At 48.5% G+C, this 23029-nt stretch overlaps 1 pseudogene; it reads right to left on the bottom strand.

Annotated features, from left to right (window-relative positions):
- Window positions 1-5130: 5130 nt before the first annotated feature.
- Window positions 5131-21631, bottom strand: LOC149463223 (uncharacterized; annotated as a pseudogene).
- Window positions 21632-23029: the final 1398 nt, after the last annotated feature.

The following is a 23029-nucleotide window of genomic DNA, read 5'->3' as shown; positions in this document are numbered from 1 at the left end:
TGGTTGGAGGTGCTGTTTGGGGTGGGCTCCTTGGCTTGGCTGGGTGTTTGGCTGTTGACTAGCTTACTGTTAATAAGGTCACTGTTTCATGTTAGTTGCTGTTGATTAGCTTACTGTTGATTAGATCAATGTTAGCTGATGGATGTACTGTTTGCGCTGTATAGGATAATGTGATCAAGCTCTTACCTAATCAGTGTGGGATGTTTATCCCAATGTGTAATATTTGTTTTTATTGTTCATGTGGGGACTGCCCCCTTTTCTGAACTGTATAAAAATCTGTATTTCTGTTCAATAAAGTAGTTCCAGTTTTGCACTTAAGCTAGTGTCGTCTGGTCTTGGGTGTGATGTGAGAAGCAGTTCTCTGATGGAATCATCCAATCGGGGTGACAAGCAGTCTGTCACAGCCTACCCTGGCCATGGCTGGGTTCAGCAATGAGCGGAATCTAAGGAACCGGTGGTCTTCTCAAGAACTCCTGAGAGTGGCGAATGAATTGACTGCATCCTGCTCCCAGATCTCTACCCAGTTACTATTGGGTAGTGAGTCAGCCGATGGAATGAAGAGTTGTGGATCAGAACTGTACACACGCTATGAAGAACAGAGTACAGCACAGTGCACAGGAACAAGGGACAATGTACAGGATTTCTAGGAATGGGTTTATGAATCAACATACAGGGTTTCCAGGGTCAGGTAAGCAGAGTGCACAGCAGAACTTCCAGGGAAAGAGTACCGCTAAGCATGCAGGATTTCTATGGACAGGTGAGCGGAGTGCACAGCTAGACGTGCGTTTTGTTACAAATCAATTTTCGAAGATTTGAATGTATATGAATCTCAGAATGGGCATAGTAACGAATGTCAACAAATCCAAAAACAGTTACTGTATAATGAAATTAACGAATGCATTTGTTTCATTTGGATGACATCATGATGAGTTAGTGGTTTGGGCCCATGGGGAAATTCAGTTTTCAGATTCTTTTGATAGTCAGTTCAGTTTCACAGTCTAATGCAATTTGGGATCGCCAAATTTTGCATTAGATTTTTTACACTGAGTCTGAAAATATTGAATAGTTTTGATATATGAATAATGAATCCACCCAAAATATTGGAACCGAAAGTTAATATCTTTAATCTTTAACAACCTTTTAAAAAAAACTGCAAAATGTTTCAAATCCTCCAGGACCAACAAAGATATGAAACAAACTCAGAAAACAAATCGGTTCAACATAGCAAATATCACAAAGAAAAATTCTTCAATGAACTAATGCATCCGAAACTAAACTAAACAAAACATTCAGGTGTGCACATGTCTATGCACAGCGGAACTTCCAGGGACAGGGTACAGTTTCCACTTTAGAAGTCCAATTCGAGAAAATCCCACTATGTTATGCATTCCTATTCACACAGCATACAAACATACATAAATAAATAAATACATTTCTTAAGCAGGCCATACATCAAGGAATTGAGAGTGGGAGGTTTTCTAGCCATCAGAACACAATGATCACTTCCGGCGGCTACAGCAGCTGTCAATGTTAAAATGAAAAAAACCCCAACAAGCTGGTTGTGCTGAAGTCCATTGATGGATCGACTTCAGTACAACCAGCCTGCCCATCAATGGATTGAAATTCATCCAGTTCCTGCTGAACCGTCTGAATTTTGATCGATCTTTGGCCAGCATTACCTTTCAGATGTTTCTGAGGAGAAGGTGTCATGGCTGACTGCAAGCATTTCTCAGCTAGCTCAGTGTGATCTGTTCCAGTAGCTGGGCTGGGGACTGAGTCAAGTTCTCATTGGCATACAGTGAAGAAGCCCTTTAACTTTTTTTTAATATAGACAACATTCAAATCTAGTAAACTAATAAGATATCTGCCTTCAGACAGGGTTGCTTATGGTAAACATAGCTTCACAGCCCACCTCATAACAAAGACAATAGAATTTAAAAAGTAGTGTAGCCAAGCAGCTGATCCTTTCCTCCCCACCTTCTGTCAGCAGCACTGAGTTTAATCACCAGAGAGGACCATATGTGTGGACTCTTTTCCCCCTCTCTCCTAGCAACAGCAATGGACCAATCAGCAGTAAGGAGGAAAGAACCAGATGTTTCCAGAAAAAGTATTCTCCACAGAGTGCGACAGGGGAATGATGTGACAGGAGTGTGATAGGGTCGTGTCAATAAAACTCTACCTGAGAGAGAGAGCCTGGTCAACGGAGCCAACAGCAATGTTTGGGACAGCCAGAGGGTACAGAACATGACCCAAGTAGTGAGGGATGAAGCTATCTACAAGAGTCGTCATGGGGAACCCAGAGTGAGCAGATACCAGATTGGTATCTGCTGCTGTGTTGCTGGGTCTGGTGAGAGGGCCTTGTAGTCACTACTTGTTACCACTGTTAGAAACTGAGCCATTGGGAACTACCTACCAGCTAACCCTCAGCCCTAATACTGACTGCAGGCCTTATTTATGGCCTTAACGCGCTCCAATGGGCCCCAGCATTTAGTTGAAGAGTCGGATCTAAAGACTGCCCCTAATAGTTGCTGCCCTGAGGCCTTGCTTTTTTGTTTGTTTTTTTTAAAAATATTTTTATTTAAAGCGATACCTCTTAAGAGATGCTGATTCCCAGCTAATCCCTTTGTGTGCACTCTAAACTAATGTAATGATATCATAATTTATACTGCATTTAACGTTTACTAATATTATTTATTGGTGGCTTACTAACTTACCCTTATGATCCTATTTAGGGGTATAAAATCAAATTTTTGACAAAATTTGACATAGTTATTTCTCTGTCTAGTAGACTATGTCATAATCTATCAGCTGTGTGTTCATTTATGTTCAATTTGACATTTATTCCAGCCAGTATCAATAGACTAAGGGCAGTTATCACTAAACAGGTGTGAGTCTATTTACTGGTAGTAGCCCACAGCGAGGTTAAAGGTATTTTAGACTCAACCAGGTGTATCTGAGGGGCCGGGGTTGTTCTTGGAGGCAAGGCACAGAACAGATAACCCACAGTTACCAAGTGGCTCCTTTGGGGGGGGCTGCTACACATGGGTGGCTTGTCCGGCATACCTTTGTTCTACAAGAAAATCACCAAAACAACACGCCAAAGACCACCGAGATGGATTATGTGGTGTGAAGAGGAAAATGGCCGCTGGGAATCAAGTATGGTGCTCGACATCCCTGGAGTAGCCTGGACTGAGGTGAGCTGATCAGAAGGTGTGCATGGTAGACTTGAACCCAGAACAAGGGACTTCTCGTACTTATGTCTTACTAGAGTGGAGAGGGGAGATCCCTGCCTGCTTCAGAGGGACTAGTCTACAACTACCTGTCAAGTTGAGGCCAACCTGGTCTAGCTGAGTGTACCAGGCATCAGCTCAGAAAGTTTGAGTCAAGCAGCTCCAACAGAGGAAGCCACCCTACCGGTGCCTATAGCCAAGATAGGGCTCGAAATCATTGCCGCCTTGGGAAAGTTTGCGGCAGAAGAGTAATCAAACATACACTGGGTCTGGATAGCAAAAACTGGGAACCCTTTCCAGAAAACAGCCAGTGCCTTCCAGTGAAGAGTTTTGAAGAATGGCTTCAGCAAGCCATGCAGCCCTTAGATGAATAGGATATTCCTGAGGCCCAAAAAAATAAACAATGACCAACAAAGAGTTTAGGGGGGCCTGTCTCAGAAGCTATTCACAACCTGAAACTTGGCAAACAGGACTGTACTGCTTATGACTGCTTAGGTATCCTGCAAGACATGTTCAGGAGAAACTGAATACATGAGTTCTCTTGACAAGATGATGTATCAAATATTGCTAAACAAAGGTATAGATCCCAGGTTAGTCGCCAAGGTCCAAGCACCACAGGTTTTAAGGGGAGCTCAGCCCTTAGATCCTATCATGATCCAGTGTAGGAGGAAGAAGCCATGTTGGAAAGTAAAAGGAGAAGCCTGAAATCAGAATCTGTCACTGAGTTCAAAGTGGTTAGTGCAGCAAGAGGTGACCCAGAAATTGAAAACCCAGTTGTCACAAATGATGGAGATGATAATGTTGCTGACAGTCAGGATCGTCACTTCACCTGGCAAGAATGTCTCAGAGTCAAGCAGTCTGCTTTAACTGTGGAGGAGTGGGTCATTACTGATGCAACTCCGCTAAAGTCGGTGCTCAAAAGTCAGTAAGAAACCTCAGAAGACCCCAGTGAAGGAAAAACTGGGTGTCCATCTACAACAGCCATATCGTATGCATTGTATATAGTCAAAGATGCAAAGGGGCCAGCGTGGAAGCCTAAACCCTTGCAGAGGGCCCCCACTGTTGCTTCTGAGTGACTGTGCAACTCACTGACATCCACCTCGGGTTTCCGTCCTTGGAAAGTTAGTGCATACCTGCCCTCTGGGGCCCAACTAAGACACAAACAAAACCAGAAACCCATCAAAAGTGGGGCACGGATACAGACAACAGGACTGGCCAACCCCAATACTCCTTACAAATTCCCTGCTAAGTTCATGGAACCTTCTACCATCGTGCCAATCCAAGTGGAAGACATCTATGCAAAGCCCCTTCTGGACACAGGGGAACAAGTGGCTCTACTATACTGAGATTTTTATGACAGACACCTCAAACATCTACCCCTACAGAGATTGGATGAATTAGAAATACAGTATGGGACTTTGGAACCCAGAATTTGGCTACTTACCAATCAAGCTTGACCTTTGACCCTTCTGTGGCTGTGCAGTCAGACATTCGCTATACTAGCTATTGTATGCCCTCGCCCACCAGGAGCCAACAAGAGTTCCCTGATCCTAGGGACCAACATTGACCTTGTCAGCCGACTACTCATTCTTCTTGTCCCAAGACATGACATCCCTATGGAGGGCATACGCCCAATGCTGTGACAAGTGTGTCAGCGCATAGTTCAGTAACAGAAAGCCCCAACCAAAGGAGTGGGAAGGATATGGTGAATAGACAGAAGCTTGAACATACTACAGCCTGGAGAGGCGGTATGCTTACCAGCTTCATTCAAATTCAATCTTACTCTCGGGAGAGGACACAGGAGCGGAGGTGATCCCAGAAGTAAGAGGAGTGGAGGTTATCCCAGAAGATTTTATCACCCCATTAGGGTTCTTCAAGTTCACAAGCTCACAATGATGCCTCAAGTTTTGTCCAGTGCTCCAGCAACATTCCCAAGATTGATGGAGAAGACAGTTGGAACCTGATTGAAGTGCTGGTGTACCTGGACAATATCATTATCTTTGGCAATACCCTTGAAGAACATGAAGAGCATCTGCAGAAGATCCTGAAGACTCCATGATGAGGGGCTGAAATTGTCTCTAGAAAAGTGTCCATTTTACCAGCCTTCAGTTAATTATCTTAGGCATGTTGTCTCCGCTGAAGGAGTGGCTACTGACCCCCAAAAGCTGGAAGCTTTCACCTCCTGCCCAGGACCTACCAATATGATTTAGCTTAGGTCATTCTTGGGGTTTTACTCATACTACAGAAGGTTTGTTGAGGGATTTGCTAAAATAGGTTGTTGAAGAATGAGGATAGAGATGAGCGAATCGAACTTGGCAAAGTGGAATTCGTTTCGAATATTAGGAAAAATTCGATTCGCGCCGAATCCGAAAATTAGCAAACTTCGGATGCACGAATCGAATTTTCCCCGATCGGCCGATTTTCATCCCTTCTACAGCCGGCAAAAAGTGTCCCTGCAGAGAGCTCCGCTATTTCTGACAGTTCTCTGACAGTTCCTTCACATTTACAGCGGTTGAAACATTGTATCTATTTGTTTCCATTTAGGATACAGATGTTTTTATTCGGAAACAAATAGATACAATGTTTCAACCACTGTAAATGTGAAGGAACTGTCAGAGAACTGTCAGAAATAGCGGAGCTCTCTGCAGATACACCTTTTGCTGGAATGGAATTCTTCTTATTTTCATCCTACTTCTTCTTCTTCTTCTTCATCCTCATCCTCATCCTCTTCATCCTCTTCATCCTCATCCTCATCCTCTTCATCCTCTTCCTCTTCTTCTTCTTCATCCTCATCCTCTTCCTCTTCTTCTTCTTCATCCTCATCCTCTTCCTCTTCTTCTTCTTCATCCTCATCCTCTTCTTCTTCTTCTTCATCCTCATCCTCTTCTTCTTCTTCTTCATCCTCATCCTCTTCTTCTTCTTCTTCATCCTCATCCTCCTCTTCTTCTTCATCCTCATCCTCCTCTTCTTCTTCATCCTCATCCTCCTCTTCTTCTTCTTCTTCTTCTTCATCATCCTCATCTTCTTCATCCTCATCCTCTTCTTCATCCTCATCCTCTTCTTCTTCTTCTTCTTCATCATCCTCATCTTCTTCATCCTCATCCTCTTCTTCTTCATCCTCATCCTCTTCTTCTTCTTCGTCATCCTCATCCTCTTCTTCTTCTTCTTCCTCATCCTCTTCTTCTTCTTCTTCTTCATCCTCATCTTCTTCTTCTTCATCATCCTCATCCTCTTCTTCTTCTTCCTCATCCTCTTCTTCTTCTTCTTCCTCATCCTCTTCTTCTTCTTCTTCCTCATCCTCTTCTTCTTCTTCTTCTTCTTCTTCATCCTCATCCTCATCCTCTTCTTCTTCTTCTTCATCCTCTTCTTCTTCTTCTTCATCCTCTTCTTCTTCTTCTTCTTCATCCTCATCCTCTTCTTCTTCTTCTTCTTCATCCTCATCCTCATCCTCTTCTTCTTCTTCTTCTTCATCCTCATCCTCATCCTCTTCTTCTTCTTCTTCTTCATCCTCTTCTTCTTCTTCTTCTTCATCCTCTTCTTCTTCTTCTTCTTCATCCTCTTCTTCTTCTTCTTCTTCATCCTCATCTTCTTCATCTTCTTCATCCTCTTCTTCTTCATCCTCATCCTCTTCTTCTTCTTCATCCTCATCCTCTTCTTCTTCATCATCCTCATCCTCTTCTTCTTCTTCTTCTTCTTCATCCTCTTCTTCTTCTTCTTCTTCTTCATCCTCTTCTTCTTCTTCTTCTTCTTCATCCTCTTCTTCTTCTTCTTCTTCTTCATCCTCTTCTTCTTCTTCTTCTTCTTCTTCTTCTTCTTCCTCTTCTTCATCCTCATCCTCTTCTTCTTCCTCATCCTCTTCTTCTTCTTCATCCTCATCCTCATCCTCTTCTTCTTCTTCATCCTCATCTTCTTCTTCTTCTTCCTCATCCTCATCTTCTTCTTCTTCTTCTTCCTCATCCTCTTCTTCTTCTTCTTCCTCCTCATCCTCTTCTTCTTCTTCTTCCTCCTCATCCTCTTCTTCTTCTTCTTCTTCCTCATCCTCTTCTTCTTCTTCTTCTTCCTCATCCTCTTCTTCTTCTTCTTCTTCCTCATCCTCTTCTTCTTCTTCTTCCTCATCCTCTTCTTCTTCTTCTTCCTCTTCTTCTTCACCCTCATCCTCTTCTTGTTCTTCTTCTTCTTCTTCTTCTTCCTCCTCCTCATCCTCATCCTCTTCTTCTTCTTCATCCTCATCCTCTTCTTCTTCATCCTCATCTTCTTCTTCATCTTCATCCTCATCCTCTTCTTCTTCATCCTCATCTTCTTCTTCATCTTCATCCTCATCCTCTTCTTCTTCATCCTCATCCTCTTCTTCTTCTTCTTCTTCTTCTTCTTCTTCTTCTTCTTCTTCCTCATCCTCTTCTTCTTCTTCTTCATCCTCATCCTCATCCTCTTCTTCTTCATCCTCATCTTCTTCTTCTTCTTCTTCATCCTCATCCTCTTGTTCTTCTTCTTCTTCTTCATCCTCATCCTCATCCTCTTCTTCTTCAATTGAAGCTGCTTCTGCTCCGCCACTCTGCCATTGGACTCTTGATAGTCGTCTCCCCACACTGCTGCTGGGGGGACTTTTTAACATAGGCCTCTGTATGGCCTTCAATTTAAGCTGCTTACGCTTCGCCACTCTGCCATGGGCCCCTGTACCGCCTCCTCTTGCTGCTGCCAGGCCCGTAATCTGCCATGGGCCCCCGTACCGACCCCTCATGCTGCTGCCAGGCCCGTAATCTGTCATGGGCCCCTGTACCGCCTCCTCATGCTGCTGCCAGGTCCAGAGTGTGTCATGGGTCCCTGAACGGCCTCCCATTGCTGCTGTCTCCATCGCCACACTCTGCCATGTGCCACTTTCAGGTCTCCTCACACTGCTGGTGGGTTCCATTTTGTCATAGGGTGCTGTATGGCCTCCCATTGCTGCTGCCTCCACCGCCACACTGTGGCTCCACACTCTGGTTTTGGCCCCGTGACTGCCCAAATGAGTGAAGTGTGCGGTGATTCTAAGATCGACGGCACTCATCTGCATGTCATACTGACTGACAGTATTATTTCTCTTCCCCAGCAGACTCCAAGGGCATTTAAATTAAAGGTACAGTGTTCTGCACTAATATAAAGGCTCTCTGAAGCCTAGAAACCCTTTTAATAAGTTAAATTCGCAGCGAATAAATTCGCATCGAACCGAATTTATTCCGCAAATTCGGCGAATCAGCCGAATCGAATTTTTGAATAATTCGCTCATCTCTAAATGAGGATGATGACATAGTTACATAGTCTGTTGAAAAAAGACACCAGTCCATTTAGTTCAATTAATGACGATGACCCAGATTCACCAAAACCAGTCAAACAAACTGGAGGACCCAGGAAGCCTCAGGAGTCAATCCAAGACCAGTGGACTGACTGGTGTGAGCAAGCTTTCTGTCAGCTGAAATGGAGCCTAATGCCTGCTCCTGTACTAGCTTATGCTGACCCAACCAAACCGTATGCACTGCATGTCGATGCCAGTCGAGATGGGTTAGGTGTGGTGTTGTATCAAGAGCACGATTGACACCTGAGGACTGTTTCTTATGTGAGCAGAAGTCTTACACTCACTGAGAAGTCCTGTCGAGGAGAACCTATGGTCGGGGGCTGCCTCTGAAGAGTTGACTTAACTAACACATGAAGGGATACAAGCTTTTTGTCAAGGAGCAGAGTATCGAGCCAGAGGTGCAACAGGGGCTGAAGCCATTGAAGTCTCAGTGGCAGGTGTTCCCAATTATTACTGTGACCTTTCCCAACTAAGGGACGAAGGCCTGCCTAAGTTTGCAAAGAAAAACTTAAGGAAAGACCAGATGGAGGACCCCCTATGTACTGTAACATTAAAGGAACTGGAAGGTCAATGTCCAGATCTGCTGCTGAAAGACTCCTTAAAGGAAGCACGCCTGGTATACAAAGAATGGGATCGATTGCAGTTCTGCAACGGGTGGTCTACTGAAGGGGCCCCTGGGATGATCCCAAAGGTAAGTGGCAGATATTTTTGTCAAGAAAGCACAGAGAGACTGTGTTGACCACCTTACATGACAATCATGGTCACTTAGGGCCTGAAAGAATGTTCAAATTAGTGAGAGAATGTTTCTATTGGCCCTGTATGCAAGATGAGGTTGCATACAATGAACAGAGGAAGACTTTACTCAGCCAGCCGCCGCAATGGGCCATCTTCAAAGCCAAGGATCAGTGGATTGGTGTGCAATGACTTTCTGTGTCTGGAGCCTGACACGAGCGGATAGGGCAATGTCTTAGTTGTAACCGATTACTTCACCAGTTGTGCCCAAGCATTCCCAAAGATCAGCAAGCATCTACAGTGGCCAAAGTTCTGGTAGAAATGTTCTGTGTCACCTACAGCCTACCTCAACACATTCAATCTGACCAAGGAAGAGACTTTGAGAGTAGACTCCGTAAGAGACTGTTTAACCTTTTTAGGTATGCAGAAGTCAAGAACAACACCCTACTACCCTCAAGCGGATCCTCAGAATGATTTAATCGCACCCTCCTAGATATGCTTGTAACTATTTCTGCTGAGAAGAAACAGCATTGGAGCAGACACATTGCATCTATCATGCATGTGTCACGTACCTACTGACCGTTGCTCTATGGATCCACAGACCGGGATTCCCCAGGGCGCAGAGTCTAAGCCCCAGTCTGCTTGTTCACCAGAGCCCCTGATGATGGGGATGGACTTAGAGCAGGCTGAGACCAGGTCGCGGCCCCGGGTACACCCAGCTGTAGTAGAGAAAACTGCCAGTGGCACGTAGCTGGATAAGAGCCTGATGTGAGGAGGCTGAGCAGGCCTTGACAGTAACGGATGGATCCGTGCAAGATGGATGGACAGAACACACTGTGAACAGTAGCAGAGTCAGACAGGCCGGGTCGGTATCAATGGAGGCAGAACGGAACAGAGCAGCAGGCAGAGAATCATCAGGTCACAAGCCAGGTTCAGCATCAGGAGATCAGATAATCAGGGACAGGCAGAAGAATGGTCAAAACGAGCCAGGAGCCAGGGCAGGAGATGGTCAGCAGTAATCAGGATCAGGCAGGGTTTGGCAACATCTCTCACAGGAACAGGATAAACAGGAACAAGACCAAACGGCAATGTGAGCATTGCAAGAGCCGGTTTAAATAGCCCGCCCGATGCCAACAGGCGTGCCTGGGTCCTTGTGCCTGCCTGGTGCGTCATTGGTGACAGGCGCGCCTGGGTCCTAGTGCCCGCCTGCCTGTACGTCTTGTCGGGATCCTACGCATGTGCAGATTTGTGCGCCGCGGCGATTGTCTCGTTACCTGACATTGCCCCCCCCTTATGGGCAGCCTCCGGTGCCCAACTGACTCCTCTTTTGTGGATGGTTACGAAAAAATTCCCGAATTAGTCTCGTAGCATGGACATTCTGAGCTGGTTCCCAAGAATTTTCCTCCGGGCCATAACCCTTCCACTTAATGAGGTACTGCGTCTGACCTCTCCTTCCTCCTCCTTGACCTCAAATTCCTCCTCCCCATCAATGTCTATGGCCTCCGGGGGTCTTAACCTACGATCAGGAAAGTGATCTGGTGCTGCAGGCTTCAGTAAAGACACGTGAAAAACTGGGTGTATTTTCAAGGATTCAGGGAGCGCTAGCTCATAAGCAACATCATTAATCTTGCGTCTTACCCGGAATGGGCCCACAAACTTGGGTGCCAATTTCCTTGATGGACACGCCATCTTCAGGTTAGTTGTTGCCAACCAGACTTGGTCTCCTGGGTGCAAGATCAACTCCCCTCTTCTCTTTCTAGCAAAGGCCCTCTTCCTGAGCCTTTGCAACTGCCTCCTGCAACACCTTGTTATTGGATGAAAAAAATTTCATTGTATCCTGAGCAGCAGGAACCGAAATCTCCGGGATCAGGTAGGAAGGTAGGATGGAACCCGTAATTGGCAAAAAACGGAGATTGCTTAGTGGTGGAATGACTCGCATTGTTGTAGGCAAATTGTGCTAAGGGCAAGAGTGCCAGCCAGTCATCCTGGAGAAAAGAAGTATAACACCGGAGGTACTGTTCTAGGGTTTGATTAGTCAGTTCGGTCTGCCCATTTGTTTGTGGGTGGTACGCAGAGGAAAAGGACAACTTGATTTCCAACGTCTCGCACAATGCCTTCCAGAACGTCGAAGTGAATTGAACCCCTCGGTCAGAGACAATATCTTTAGGCACACCATGGAGCCTTACAATTTCTTTAACCTCCTCGGCGGTCTGATTATTTCCGATTTTTTGTGCTGAAAGCGGTACCATTTTTTTGCATGGAAATATGTAGTTTTTTATTGTAGGCTGTAATTTTTAGGAATAACTCACTGAAATCTGTACGAACAAGAGTCTAATAAACATCCCGGGTATGATAAAATTTGAAACAAGAAATCATAAATGATAATTTAATAAATAATCATAAAAAATAATAATATAATAATAAATTTAATTCAATAATATAATCAAACCAAAAACACTGAAATTTGAAATACAAAGGCAAATTCGCACATCGCTGAGCAAATTCGCAAAATCGTTTTCAGTGTCTGATGACGAATTTCCTCACGAATCATTATCACTCAATTCTGCAAGTGGTTCTGATTTACTATCGCTGTTCTCTAGCTGGTCTAAAACCGCTTTTGATGTAAAGGGACGCTTTTTGGACGCCATGGACTTTTCTAAGTTTCCAGGCAGAAAGAACAGTCAAAATGCAGGCAGGGCACAGGACAAAGCAGTAAGGACAAAATGTATGTGAAATGCATTGAAACAGCATTTTTTAAAAATTTCAAATTTGCCGCCGGTTCCGGCTCCTGTACGTCCCGACATCACAGGGACCGGAACACGGAAGCCGGATGCCGGCATCGGCCGGAGGAGATGGCCGGGGACTCTGCAGGGGACACATCATGGGAGCGAAGGACAAGGTAAGTGCTGCAGGGACTCCCTGAGCAACGCCGCATGGTAAGCCCAAGTGTAGCTCGGGGTTACCGCTTTTGGTACTGACATTTTACCCTGAGCTACACTCGGGAATACCGCTAAGGAGGTTAATAAAGATTTTTGCAGTCTCCGGAGCAGAAGGTGTATTTCTTAATGGTAGGAAGTGGGCCATCTTTGATAGGCGATCTACCACCATGAAGATAGCAGTATGGATATCATTCTCCACGGTCTATCAGGTACTGGCAAGGGTCGTAGTAGGCCCCAAGCCTTGTTTCTGGTGGGCTTATTCCTATTACAGACGGTGCAGGTTCTCATATATGCCTTGCAGTCCTTAGCCATATTCGGCCACCAGAACGTGCGCTGTACCAGCTCTAATGTCTTGAACACCCCAAAGTGACCCGCCAAAGGGTGATTGTGGCAGTAGCCCAGGACCAGAGTTCGAGCTTCCTCGGGTACCAGGATCTGCTCCCCTTTCTATAACAGTCTTTCTCTGCTCTGCACTGAAACTCCGGGTGGACTGGGCATTCCTACAGATGCCGTTTGTAACTTGGACAAGAGTTCGGACTGTAATAATAAAAAATTCCCTGCAGGCAGGATGGTGTCTGGCTCTGGAGATTCTTTTGGATCCTCGAAAATGCGAGAGAGCGCATGTTAGGATCCGCCAGGTGGTGCCTCAGGCTGCCCACTGGACAGACCTACCCAGAGCGTGGAGTCTAAGCCCGGTCTGTGCTTTCACCAGGGCCCCTGATGGTGGGGATGGACTTGTAACAGACCAGGGCCAGGTCACGACCTCCGAGCAGGCCCACCAGTGGCAGAGGAAGCCTCCGGGGATGTATGCAGGTACCGGGAGAGCCAGATGTGAAGAGGTCCCGTGGGGTAAGCGAGGTACCGAATCGGCAGGCGAAGAGTAGTCAGGTCACACGCAGGGTCAGCAGGATAAGTCAGTCCACAGAATGGTCAGACAAACCGGGGGTCAGAATAGGAGAAGGCAGAGTAGTCAGGGCAATCCAGGTCAAGGTACAGGAGAAGGCAGCGTAGTCAGGGCAATCTGGGTCAAATCACAGGAGAAGGCAGCGTAGTCAGGGCAATCAGAGTCACTTAAACAGGTACAGGAACTCAGGATCACAGATAGACCTTGCGGCAATCTGTGACAGTGCAGGGCATCTTTAAATAGTGCGCCCTGCACTGTCATTGGCCGGCCAGGACGCACCCCCGGGCTGTCATTGGACGCCCGAGGCGCGCCCGTGGCTCCTACTGCACATGCGCGGTGTCCTGTCAGCCGCGGCCCACCGGGACCTAGTGCCTGTGTCCGGGCGTGATCTGCCGCCAGTGTGCGTGCGCCGGGAGAGGAGCCGCGATCCCTGACATTGCCCCCCCCTATGGGCACCCTCCGGGAGCCCCACTGATCTCTCCACCACGGGTGACTACGAAAGAATTCCCGGATGAGCCTGGGTGCGTGAATATTCTGGGTGGGTTCCCATGAGTTCTCCTCAGGGCCATAACCCTTCCATTTTATCAGGAACTGTGTCTGGCCCCCCCTCTTTCGGCAACTTCGGATAGTCTCCACTTCATATTCTTCCTGTTCACCTATAGTGACTGCCCCGGGAGGTCTGGATTCACGGTCCGGGAAGGGATCCGGTCTGGATGGTTTCAGGAGAGACACATGGAACACAGGGTGTATTTTGAAGGTTCGCGGAAGCTCGAGTTCATAGGCCACTTCGTTGATTACTCGTTTAACCGGAAACGGGCCAATGTACTTGGGTCCTAGCTTCCTCGAAGGACACAGCATCTTCAAGTTGGTCGTAGCCAGCCAAACCTGATCCCCCGGTTGAAGCAGTAACTCTCCTCTTCTTTTCCTGTCGAACGCCTTTTTACTGTCTTCTTGGGCTTTTGCGATGGCCCCCTGAATCGTCTTGTTATTGACAGAAAAGAAATTCAAGACATCTTGAGACGCAGGTACCGGATTTTTGGGCATCAGACCAGGGAGGAATGTGGGATGATATCCGTAATTGGAAAAGAACGGGGATTGTCCCGTAGCTGAGTGATTCGAGTTGTTGTAAGAAAATTCCGTGGAAGGCAACAGCGTCAGCCAGTCATCCTGAAGATAGGATGTGTAGCATCTTAGGTACTGTTCTAGCGTTTGGTTGGTGCTCTCTGTTTGCCCATTGGTCTGAGGATGGTAAGCGGATGAAAGTGACAGCTTGATTCCCAGCGCTTTACATAAGGCGTTCCAGAACCTGGATGTGAACTGGACTCCCCGATCTGACACTATATCTTCGGGAACCCCATGAAGCCTCACTACTTCCTTAATGCAGCCTCCGGCGCCGATGGTGTCCTTTCCAGGGGTACGAAATGAGCCATTTTTGAGAAGCGGTCGACGATCACCATTATTGCAGTGTGGCCTTGGGATGGTGGGAGTTCAACCACGAAATCCATGGCTATCATTTGCCAGGCCCGTTTGGGTATTGGCAATGGACCTAACAATCCCCATGCCCTGCTCCTGGAGGGCTTGTTCCTTTGGCAGGTGGGACAGGTTTGGACGTAGCGCTCGCAGTCCTTGATCATGTCTGGCCACCAGAACGAGCGCTGCAGTAGTTCCAGAGTTTTCGTAACCCCGAAGTGACCCGCCATTGGATGGTCGTGGCAGTGCCCCAGGACCAAGGTTCGAACTCCTTCTGGGACCATGATCCGATCTTCCTTCCAAAACAGCCCCCCACGGTTCTGGAGAGGTGACCCAGACGGGACTGGCAGTCCTACGGAAGCATCGATAGGAGCGAAGTTCCGTTTGTAGAGCGAGGAAGCTTCCGGAAGGTAAGATGGTGTCAGGTAACACTGCATCGTCGGGGTCCTCAAACATGCAGGACAGAGCGTCTGGTTTTGTATTCTTAGAACCGGGTCGGTACGTTATATGGAATACAAACCGAGAAAAGAAAAGAGCCCATCTCGCCTGGCGAGGTCTCAGTCGTTTTGCCGTTCTTAAATATTCGAGGTTTTTATGATCCGTGAATATTAGGATTGGGTGTGTGGCTCCTTCCAGTAAATACCTCCATTCTTCTAGAGCGGATTTAATAGCCAGGAGCTCCCGATCTCCAATGTCATAGTTTCGTTTTGCCGGTGTCAACTTCCTGGAGAAGAACGCCACAGGATGCATTAGTTCCTTGGTACCATTCCTTTGGGACAGAACCGCTCCTACCGCGTTTTCGGAGGCGTCCACTTCCAAAACATATGGGAGAGAAGAATCCGGATGGCAGAGAATGGAAACAGAGGTGAACAATTTCTTGAGCTTTTCGAATGCCGCCTGAGCTTCGGGAGTCCACTTAAAGCGGACCCCTTGTTTCGTCAGTTGCGTGATTGGGGAGACCAGACCGGAGAAGTTCCTAACAAACTTCCTATAAAAGTTTGAAAACCCGATGAAACGCTGTACCCCCTTCTTATCGGCGGGTATTGGCCAATCTAGGATCGCCGTGACTTTCTGGGGATCCATCGCGACCCCCGTGGGAGAAAGAACCAGTCCCAAGAACGTGATTTCGCGCTGTTCGAAACAGCATTTTTCTGCCTTGGCGTATAGCCCGTGTTGACGCAACCGTTCTAACACCCGTAACACGTGACTTCAATAAACCTCCAGTGAGGGAGAAAAAATTAGGATGTCATCCAAATAGACTACCACGAAAACATCGAGGAAATCACGAAAGACGTCGTTGATAAAATGTTGGAAGGTGGCCGGTGCGTTACAGAGCCCGAACGGCATCACCAAATACTCAAAGTGACCGAATCTCGTACGAAAAGCCGTCTTCCATCTTTCCCCCTCCCTGATACGAACAAGGTTATATGCCCCCCGCAGGTCTAATTTAGTGAAAATCATTGCTGACCTCAATCTCTGGAGGAGCTCGGGGACTAGGGGTAATGGATAGCGATTCTTTACCGTTGTTTTATTCAGATCACGGTAGTCTATGCAGGGCCGTAACGATTTGTGCTTTTTTTCTACGAAGAACAACCCGGCCCCGGCTGGGGATGTGGACGGGCGAATAAATCCCTTCCGAAGGTTTTCGTCAATATATTCCCTCAGTACTCCCGACTCCAGTTCCGATAAAGGAAAGATACGACCAAACGAGATTTCAGATCCAGGTAGGAGGTCTATGGGGCAATCGTATGAATGGTGCGGGGGAAGAATGTCTGCTCCTCGCTTACTGAATACGTCTAAGAAGTCATGGTAGGCCGGAGGAATAACCTGGGATAGTTCGGTATCACCATCCAAGCACAGAAGAAACCGGGGAGCCACGGACCCTGTGACGTGGCAGTGACTCAGACAGTAAGGTGACCGAAATTGAACTGTTCCCTTTTCCCAATCAATCTGGGGGTTATGGGCCCGCAGCCAAGGGAGCCCCAGAATGATTGGAAAAAGGGGGGATGCGATGGCATCCAGACGGAGGAACTCTTGGTGATGGTCTGCCATCGTGGTAAAAATAGGAGGTGTCTCCTGGTCCACCACCCCTGATTTTATACTAGACCCGTCTGCCAAGAAGATGTTAAACCCCCTTTCTTTGGTCTGGAGAGGGATCTTTTGCCGGTGAGCAAAAGTAAGATCGATGAAACAACTACATGCTCCTGAGTCAACGATTGCGGTCACCGGCAATGTTCCTCCGGGGAGCTGTAAAGACACAGATATTGCCAGGTAACTTGACTGATCACCCCTTCCTGCAGGTAAAGGAAAAGAAAAGGAAGCGGACTTACTCATTTTTGCAGGACAGGAGCGCACCTGGTGACCAGCTTCCCCGCAGTACAGACATAGGTTCTGTGATCGTCTCCTCTGACGTTCCTCGACCGATAAGGTGGAACGGGCCAGTCCCAGTTGCATGGGTTCCGAGGTGTCCCCTGGTTCCATGCTTCGGGTATGGTTCCCTGGGGCTGGAGCTGTTTCTCTTGGTGGAATCCATGCCACCCTTTGACCCTGGCTGCTCCTTTCCAGCCGACGTTCCCTTAGTCTACGATCAATTTGAATGGCCAACTCAATCAGTTTTTCCAGGGAGTCAGGTAGGCCTACTCGTGCTAACTCATCTTTGAGAGACTCAGATAGCCCGATGTGGAACTGGTGACATAATGCCGCATCTGGTATCTCCCATGCAACGCCTAAAATCGGACGCGTATTCTTCGGCTGCCTGGCGGCCTTGCCGTAGAGAGTATAGGGTAGCCTCTGCGTAAGCAGCCCGCTGAGGGTCGTCATATAACACAGCCATGGCTTGAAAGAACTCGGTCACGGAATCAAGATGGGGGTCGTGCTTCTCCATCAGACGGTGAGCCCAATCCTGGGGCTCATCCTGAAGGAGAGAGACTATAAACCCCACTTTGACGGTCTCGGTGGTGAACGTGTGGGGCTGCAAATCAAAATACAGGGTGCAGGCGTTCCGGAAGGCTCGGAAGCGGCTTTGGTCTCCACGGAATCGTTCTGGCAGGGGAACGCGAGGTTCAGGAGCTAGGGGCGTGGCAACTGCTCCGGATGCCGGGGTAGCGGATGATTCTGCAGTTGGAGGACTCTGAGCAGGGGGAGTCAGGGTGGCTAACGACTCCATGCGGTCCTCAAGTCGGGTGCAGCGGCTGTGGAAATTCTGGACAGCCTGGGTCAAAGTTGCCAGGTGCTGGCATATATCCTCTAGGGATGCCGGTCCTCTTCCTGGCTCTGTCATGGCCGCAAGGTACTGTTAGGATCCACCAGGTGGTGCATCAGGCTGCCCACTGGACAGACCTACCCAGAGCGTGGAGTCTAAGCCTGGTCTGTGCTTTCACCAGGGCCCCTGATGGTGGGGATGGACTTGTAACATACCAGGGTCAGGTCACGACCTCCAAGCAGGCCCACCAGTGGCAGAGGAAGCCTCCGGGGATGTATGCAGGTACCGGGAGAGCCAGATGTGAAGAGAACGGCGGGACCTAGCAGGATGGTCACAAGCCGTGGTCCCGTGGGGTAAGCGAGGTACCGAATCGGCAGGCGAAGAGTAGTCAGGTCACACGCAGGGTCAGCAGGATAAGTCAGTCCGCAGAATGGTCAGACAATCCGGGGGTCAGAATAGGAGAAGGCAGAGTAGTCAGGGCAATCCGGGTCAAGGTACAGGAGAAGGCAGCGTAGTCAGGGAAATCCGGGTCAAATCACAGGAGAAGGCAGCGTAGTCAGGGCAATCCGGGTCATATCACAGGAGAAGGCAGCGTAGTCAGGGCAATCAGGGTCACTTAAACAGGTACAGGAACTCAGGATCACAGATAGACCTTGCGGCAATCTGTGACAGTGCAGGGCATCTTTAAATAGTGTGCCCTGCACTGTCATTGGCCGGCCAGGACGTGCCCCCGGGCTGTCATTGGACGCCCGAGGCGTGCCCGCGGCTCCTACTGCCCATGCGCGGCGTCCTGTCAGCCGCGGCCCACCGGGACCTAGTGCCTGTGTCCCGGCGTGATCTGCCGCCAGTGCGCGTGCGCCGGGAGAGGAGCCGCGATCCCTGACAGCGCATCAGGTTTCGTGTTCTTAGATCCTGGCCTGTAAGTTATATGAAAAACAAACCTCGAGAAAAATAATGCCTATCTGGCTTGGCGTGGATTAAGGCGCTTGGCCGTTCTTAAATACTCCAGATTTTTATGGTCCGTATATATCAAGATCGGATGCATAGCCCCCTCCAACAGGTACCTCCATTCTTCTAATGCCGTCTTGATTGCTAAAAGCTCTCAATCTCCAACATCATAGTTTCTTTCTGCCGGGGTAAGTTTTCTGGAAAAGAAAGCCACTGGGTGCATAAGTTCTTTGAGGCCTTTTCTTTGAGATAAGACCGCCCCCACTGCATTTTCGGACGTATCTACCTCCAGTACGTACGGTAGAGCAGAGTCTGTGTGACTTAAGATGGGTGCTGCTGTAAACAATTTTTTCAGGGCTTCAAAAGAAACCTGTACCTCAGGGGTCCAATGGAAGCGGACCCCTAGCTTTGTGAGTTGGGTAATCGGAGACACAAGACCCGAAAAATTCTTGATAAACGTCCGGTAAAAATTGGCAAAGCCGATGAACCTCTGAACACCCTTCTTATCTGAGGGCACCGGCCATTCCAGAATCGCACAAATCTTCTGAGGATCCATGGCAATTCCTGCGGTAGAAATAATCAATCCCAGGAACAGAATGCTACTGTCAGGGCTCCCGGTAAGACCAGAGATGCGTGAACTGACACAGGGAAACACAGGCTCAAGTATGGTGTAAATATAATTTATTAAGGGTTATACACAAATATAACGCACAATATAACAAAACCAAACCTCCAACTGATAACGGAATGTACACAGATAAGAGCAGTCAGGGCTGGTGAGGTGGAGTGGTCAGGCGGGCCGGGTCAGGAATCATCGGGCAGACAAGACACAAAGGAGTAGGCAGAGCATAGTCAGACGGGCCGGGTCAGGAACAATCAGGCAGACAAGGTACCAAAGGAGCAGGCTGGAGAGTGGTCAGGAATAGCTGAGGTCAGGACAGGCGGAGTTCATTCAGGGTCAGGATCAAGCAGAATCAGGAATCAGGCAGAAAGCAGACAGGATGCAGGTACAGGGGCTCATGGGAAACATACACCAAGTCACTGACTGCAGGTCTGGCCAATCCTTAAATACACCTACTGCAATCAGCCTCAGGTGATGGCTGACTGCAGGAGTGAGCTTCTGGTTGCTGAGAGCACCCGCTGGCCAGCCCTGGTACTGCAGCCCACAAGGCAGGTGAGTCCCACCACCATTGACAAGTCCATTCCTGACAGCTACGCTGCTCAAAACTACACTTATCTGCCTTGGCATAAAGCCCATGCTGGCGAAGTCGCTCCAGCACACTCCTGACATGACCTCGGTGGACCTCCAGGGATGAGGAAAAAATTAGAATATCATCTAGGTAGATCACAACAAAGACATCTAGGTAGTCCTTGAAAACATCGTTAATAAAGTGCTGGAATGTGGAGGGTGCGTTGCACAATCCAAATGGCATGACCAGATACTCAAAGTGGCCGAACCGAGTGCGGAAAGCTGTCTTCCACTCATCTCCTTCACGTATGCGGACCAGGTTATAGACCCCTTTCAGATTTAATTTAGTAAAGACCGTTGCTGTCTTCAGTCTTTGGAACAGCTCAAGAACTAAGGGAAGGGGATAACGGTTCTTCACGGTTATCTTATTCAGCTCCCGATAGTCCACACAAGGCCTCAAGGACTGGCTCCAGCTGGTGAAGTGGAGGGGCGGATGAATCCTTTTTGGAGGTTCTCGTCTATGTAATCCTTTAATACCCCCAGCTCTCATTCCGATAAAGGGAAGATTCGCCCAAATGAGATCTCGGATCCGGGAAGTAGGTCAATCGGGCAATCATAGGCTCGATGAGGGGGAAGAATGTCGGCTCCCCGTTTACTGAACACATCCAGGTAATCATGGTAAACCGGAGGGATTGCTTGAGTAAGTTCTGCGTCAGTGTCCATTCACAGTAGGGTCTGTGTTGCCAAGGGTGTCTTGGGTAAACAACGTTCTTGACAGTAGGGTGAAAAGAACTGGATTGACCCTGTTTTCCAATTGATTTGGGGGTCATGTGCTCGTAGCCAGGGAAGTCCCAAAATAACTGGAAATAATGGGGACGTGATGGCGTCCAGATGAAGAAACTCCTGATGGTGGCTGGCAACCGTAGTGTGGATTGGTGGGTTCTCTCGGTCTACCAGCCCAGACCTAATATGGGAACCATTGGCCAGGAAGATGTTCAAACCATGCTCCTTGGTCTGCAAAGGAATACGCTGCTGGGTTGCAAAATTTAGGTCTATAAAACTGCTGCAGGCCCCTGAATCAATGATCGCCGTCACCGACACGATTCTTCCGGGAAGCTGGAATGAGATGGGCACGGCTAGGTGAGTGGGTTTATTGAGACAGGCTGTAGACACAGCAGAGAAAACAGAGAGGCACTTACTCAGCTTCACTGGACAGGAGCGCACAAAATGGCCTGCTTCTCCACAATAAAGACAGAGATTATTCAACCGACGTCTTTGGCGCTCCTCTAATGTTAAGGAAGGTCGTATCAGTCCAAGTTGCATTGGCTCAGGTACATCAGTAGCCTCCGAGTCCCGGTTCCTGAAAGGGGGATTGGACTGGACTGGAAATCGAGGAAGCACCCATGTTGGCCTTTGGCCTTGACTGGACCTTTCTAGCCTACATTCGCGCAGCCTGTGGTCGATCTGAATGGCCAATGTTATTAAGTCCTCCAAGGAGTCGGGTATGCCCACTCTAGCTAGCTCATCCTTGAGAGGTTCAGATAGGCCCAAGCGGAACTGATGACGCAGGGCTGCATTGTTCCAACTAGTGTCACCACTCCAGCATCTAAAATCAGAAGCGTAGTCTTCTGCTGCCCGGTGACCTTGTCAGAGTGCGTGTAGAGCTGAAGTAGCCAGCTGCGGGTCATCATACAACTGTGCCATCGCGTTGAAGAATGTGGACACAGTTCAGGTGTGGGTGGCGAGCTTCAAGCAGACGGTGGGCCCAGCCCTGAGGTTCACCTTGCAGTAAAGTTATGATGAACCCCACTTTTACGGATTCTGAGGAGAATGTTTGTGGCTGCAGATCGAAATATAACTGGCAAGCGGTCTGGAAAGCCCTGTATCTTCTTCGATCCCCATTGAAACGCTCCGGCGTCGGCAGACGGGGTTCAGGTGGGGGTAGTGTGACCACCGTACCGGCGCGAGGTTCCATGGGGTCCCTGGCCGGGGAGGGAGCAGCTGAATCCAGATATATAGAGGCTGGTGAGGTTAGGGTCTGGATACGTCCCTCCAGGTGTGTGTACCCCTCCTGCAGTGTCTTAATGGCCTGGGTGAGCGCCGCCAGGTGATGGCATATTTCATCCATGGGAGAGGGTCCTCCTCCAGGCTCAGTCATGGCCGTATGGTACTGTCACGTACCTACTGATGGTTGCTCTATGGATCCACAGACCGGGATTCCTCAGGGCGCGGAGTCTAAGCCCCAGTCTGCTTGTTCACCAGAGCCCCTGATGGTGGGTATGGACTTGGAGCAGGCTGAGACCAGGTCGCGGCCCCTGGGTACACCCAGCTGTAGTAAAGGAAACTGCCAGTGGTACGTAGCTGGATAAGAGCCTGATGTGAGGAGACTGAGCAGGCCTTGACAGTAATGGATGGATCCGTGCAGGATGGATGGACAGAACACACTGTGAACAGGAACATAGTCAGACAGGCTGGGTCGGTATCAATGGAGGCAGAACGGAACAGAGCAGCAGGCAGAGAATCGTCAGGTCACAAGCCAGGTCACAAGACCATACGGCAATGTGAGCATTGCAAGAGCCGGTTTAAATAGCCCGCCCGGCGCCGACAGGCGAACCTGGGTCCTAGTGCCTGACGACACCGTCATTGGTGACAGGCGCGCCGGGTTCCTAGTGCCACCCGCCTGTACATCTTGTCAGGATCCTACGCATGTGCAGATTCGTGCACCGCGGCAATCTTCTTGTTCCCTGACAGCATGCGTACAACAGCACTGAAAATGATACTACTGACTATTCACCATACCAGCTGATGTTCGGAAGAGAAGCTTCACTGCCAGTCAACTTAGCATTCTGCACATCACTAGATCACACCCAGATGATGTCACACAGACAATATGTGGACCGTTTGAGGAAGAGCCAAAAAACAATGTAAGAAAGCTCAGGCTGCCTCAAACACCCGGGGGCAGTGAAACAAAAGAATCTTTGATCTGAAGGTGAGGGGACATGACTTATAGCCTGGCAATAGGGTGTTGTTGAGGCTCCCCTGGAAAACACAAGTTAGCTGATCACTGGAAGTCAAAGCCCTATATT

This window comes from Staurois parvus, unplaced genomic scaffold (genome assembly GCF_062004578.1).
Source record: "Staurois parvus isolate SC_StPar_1 unplaced genomic scaffold, SC_StPar_1.0 ptg000156l, whole genome shotgun sequence".
In the NCBI taxonomy this organism is placed as follows: Eukaryota; Metazoa; Chordata; class Amphibia; order Anura; family Ranidae; genus Staurois; species Staurois parvus.
The sequence above is the reverse complement of the archived record's forward strand: the minus strand, read 5'-3'. Positions and strand labels throughout refer to the sequence as shown.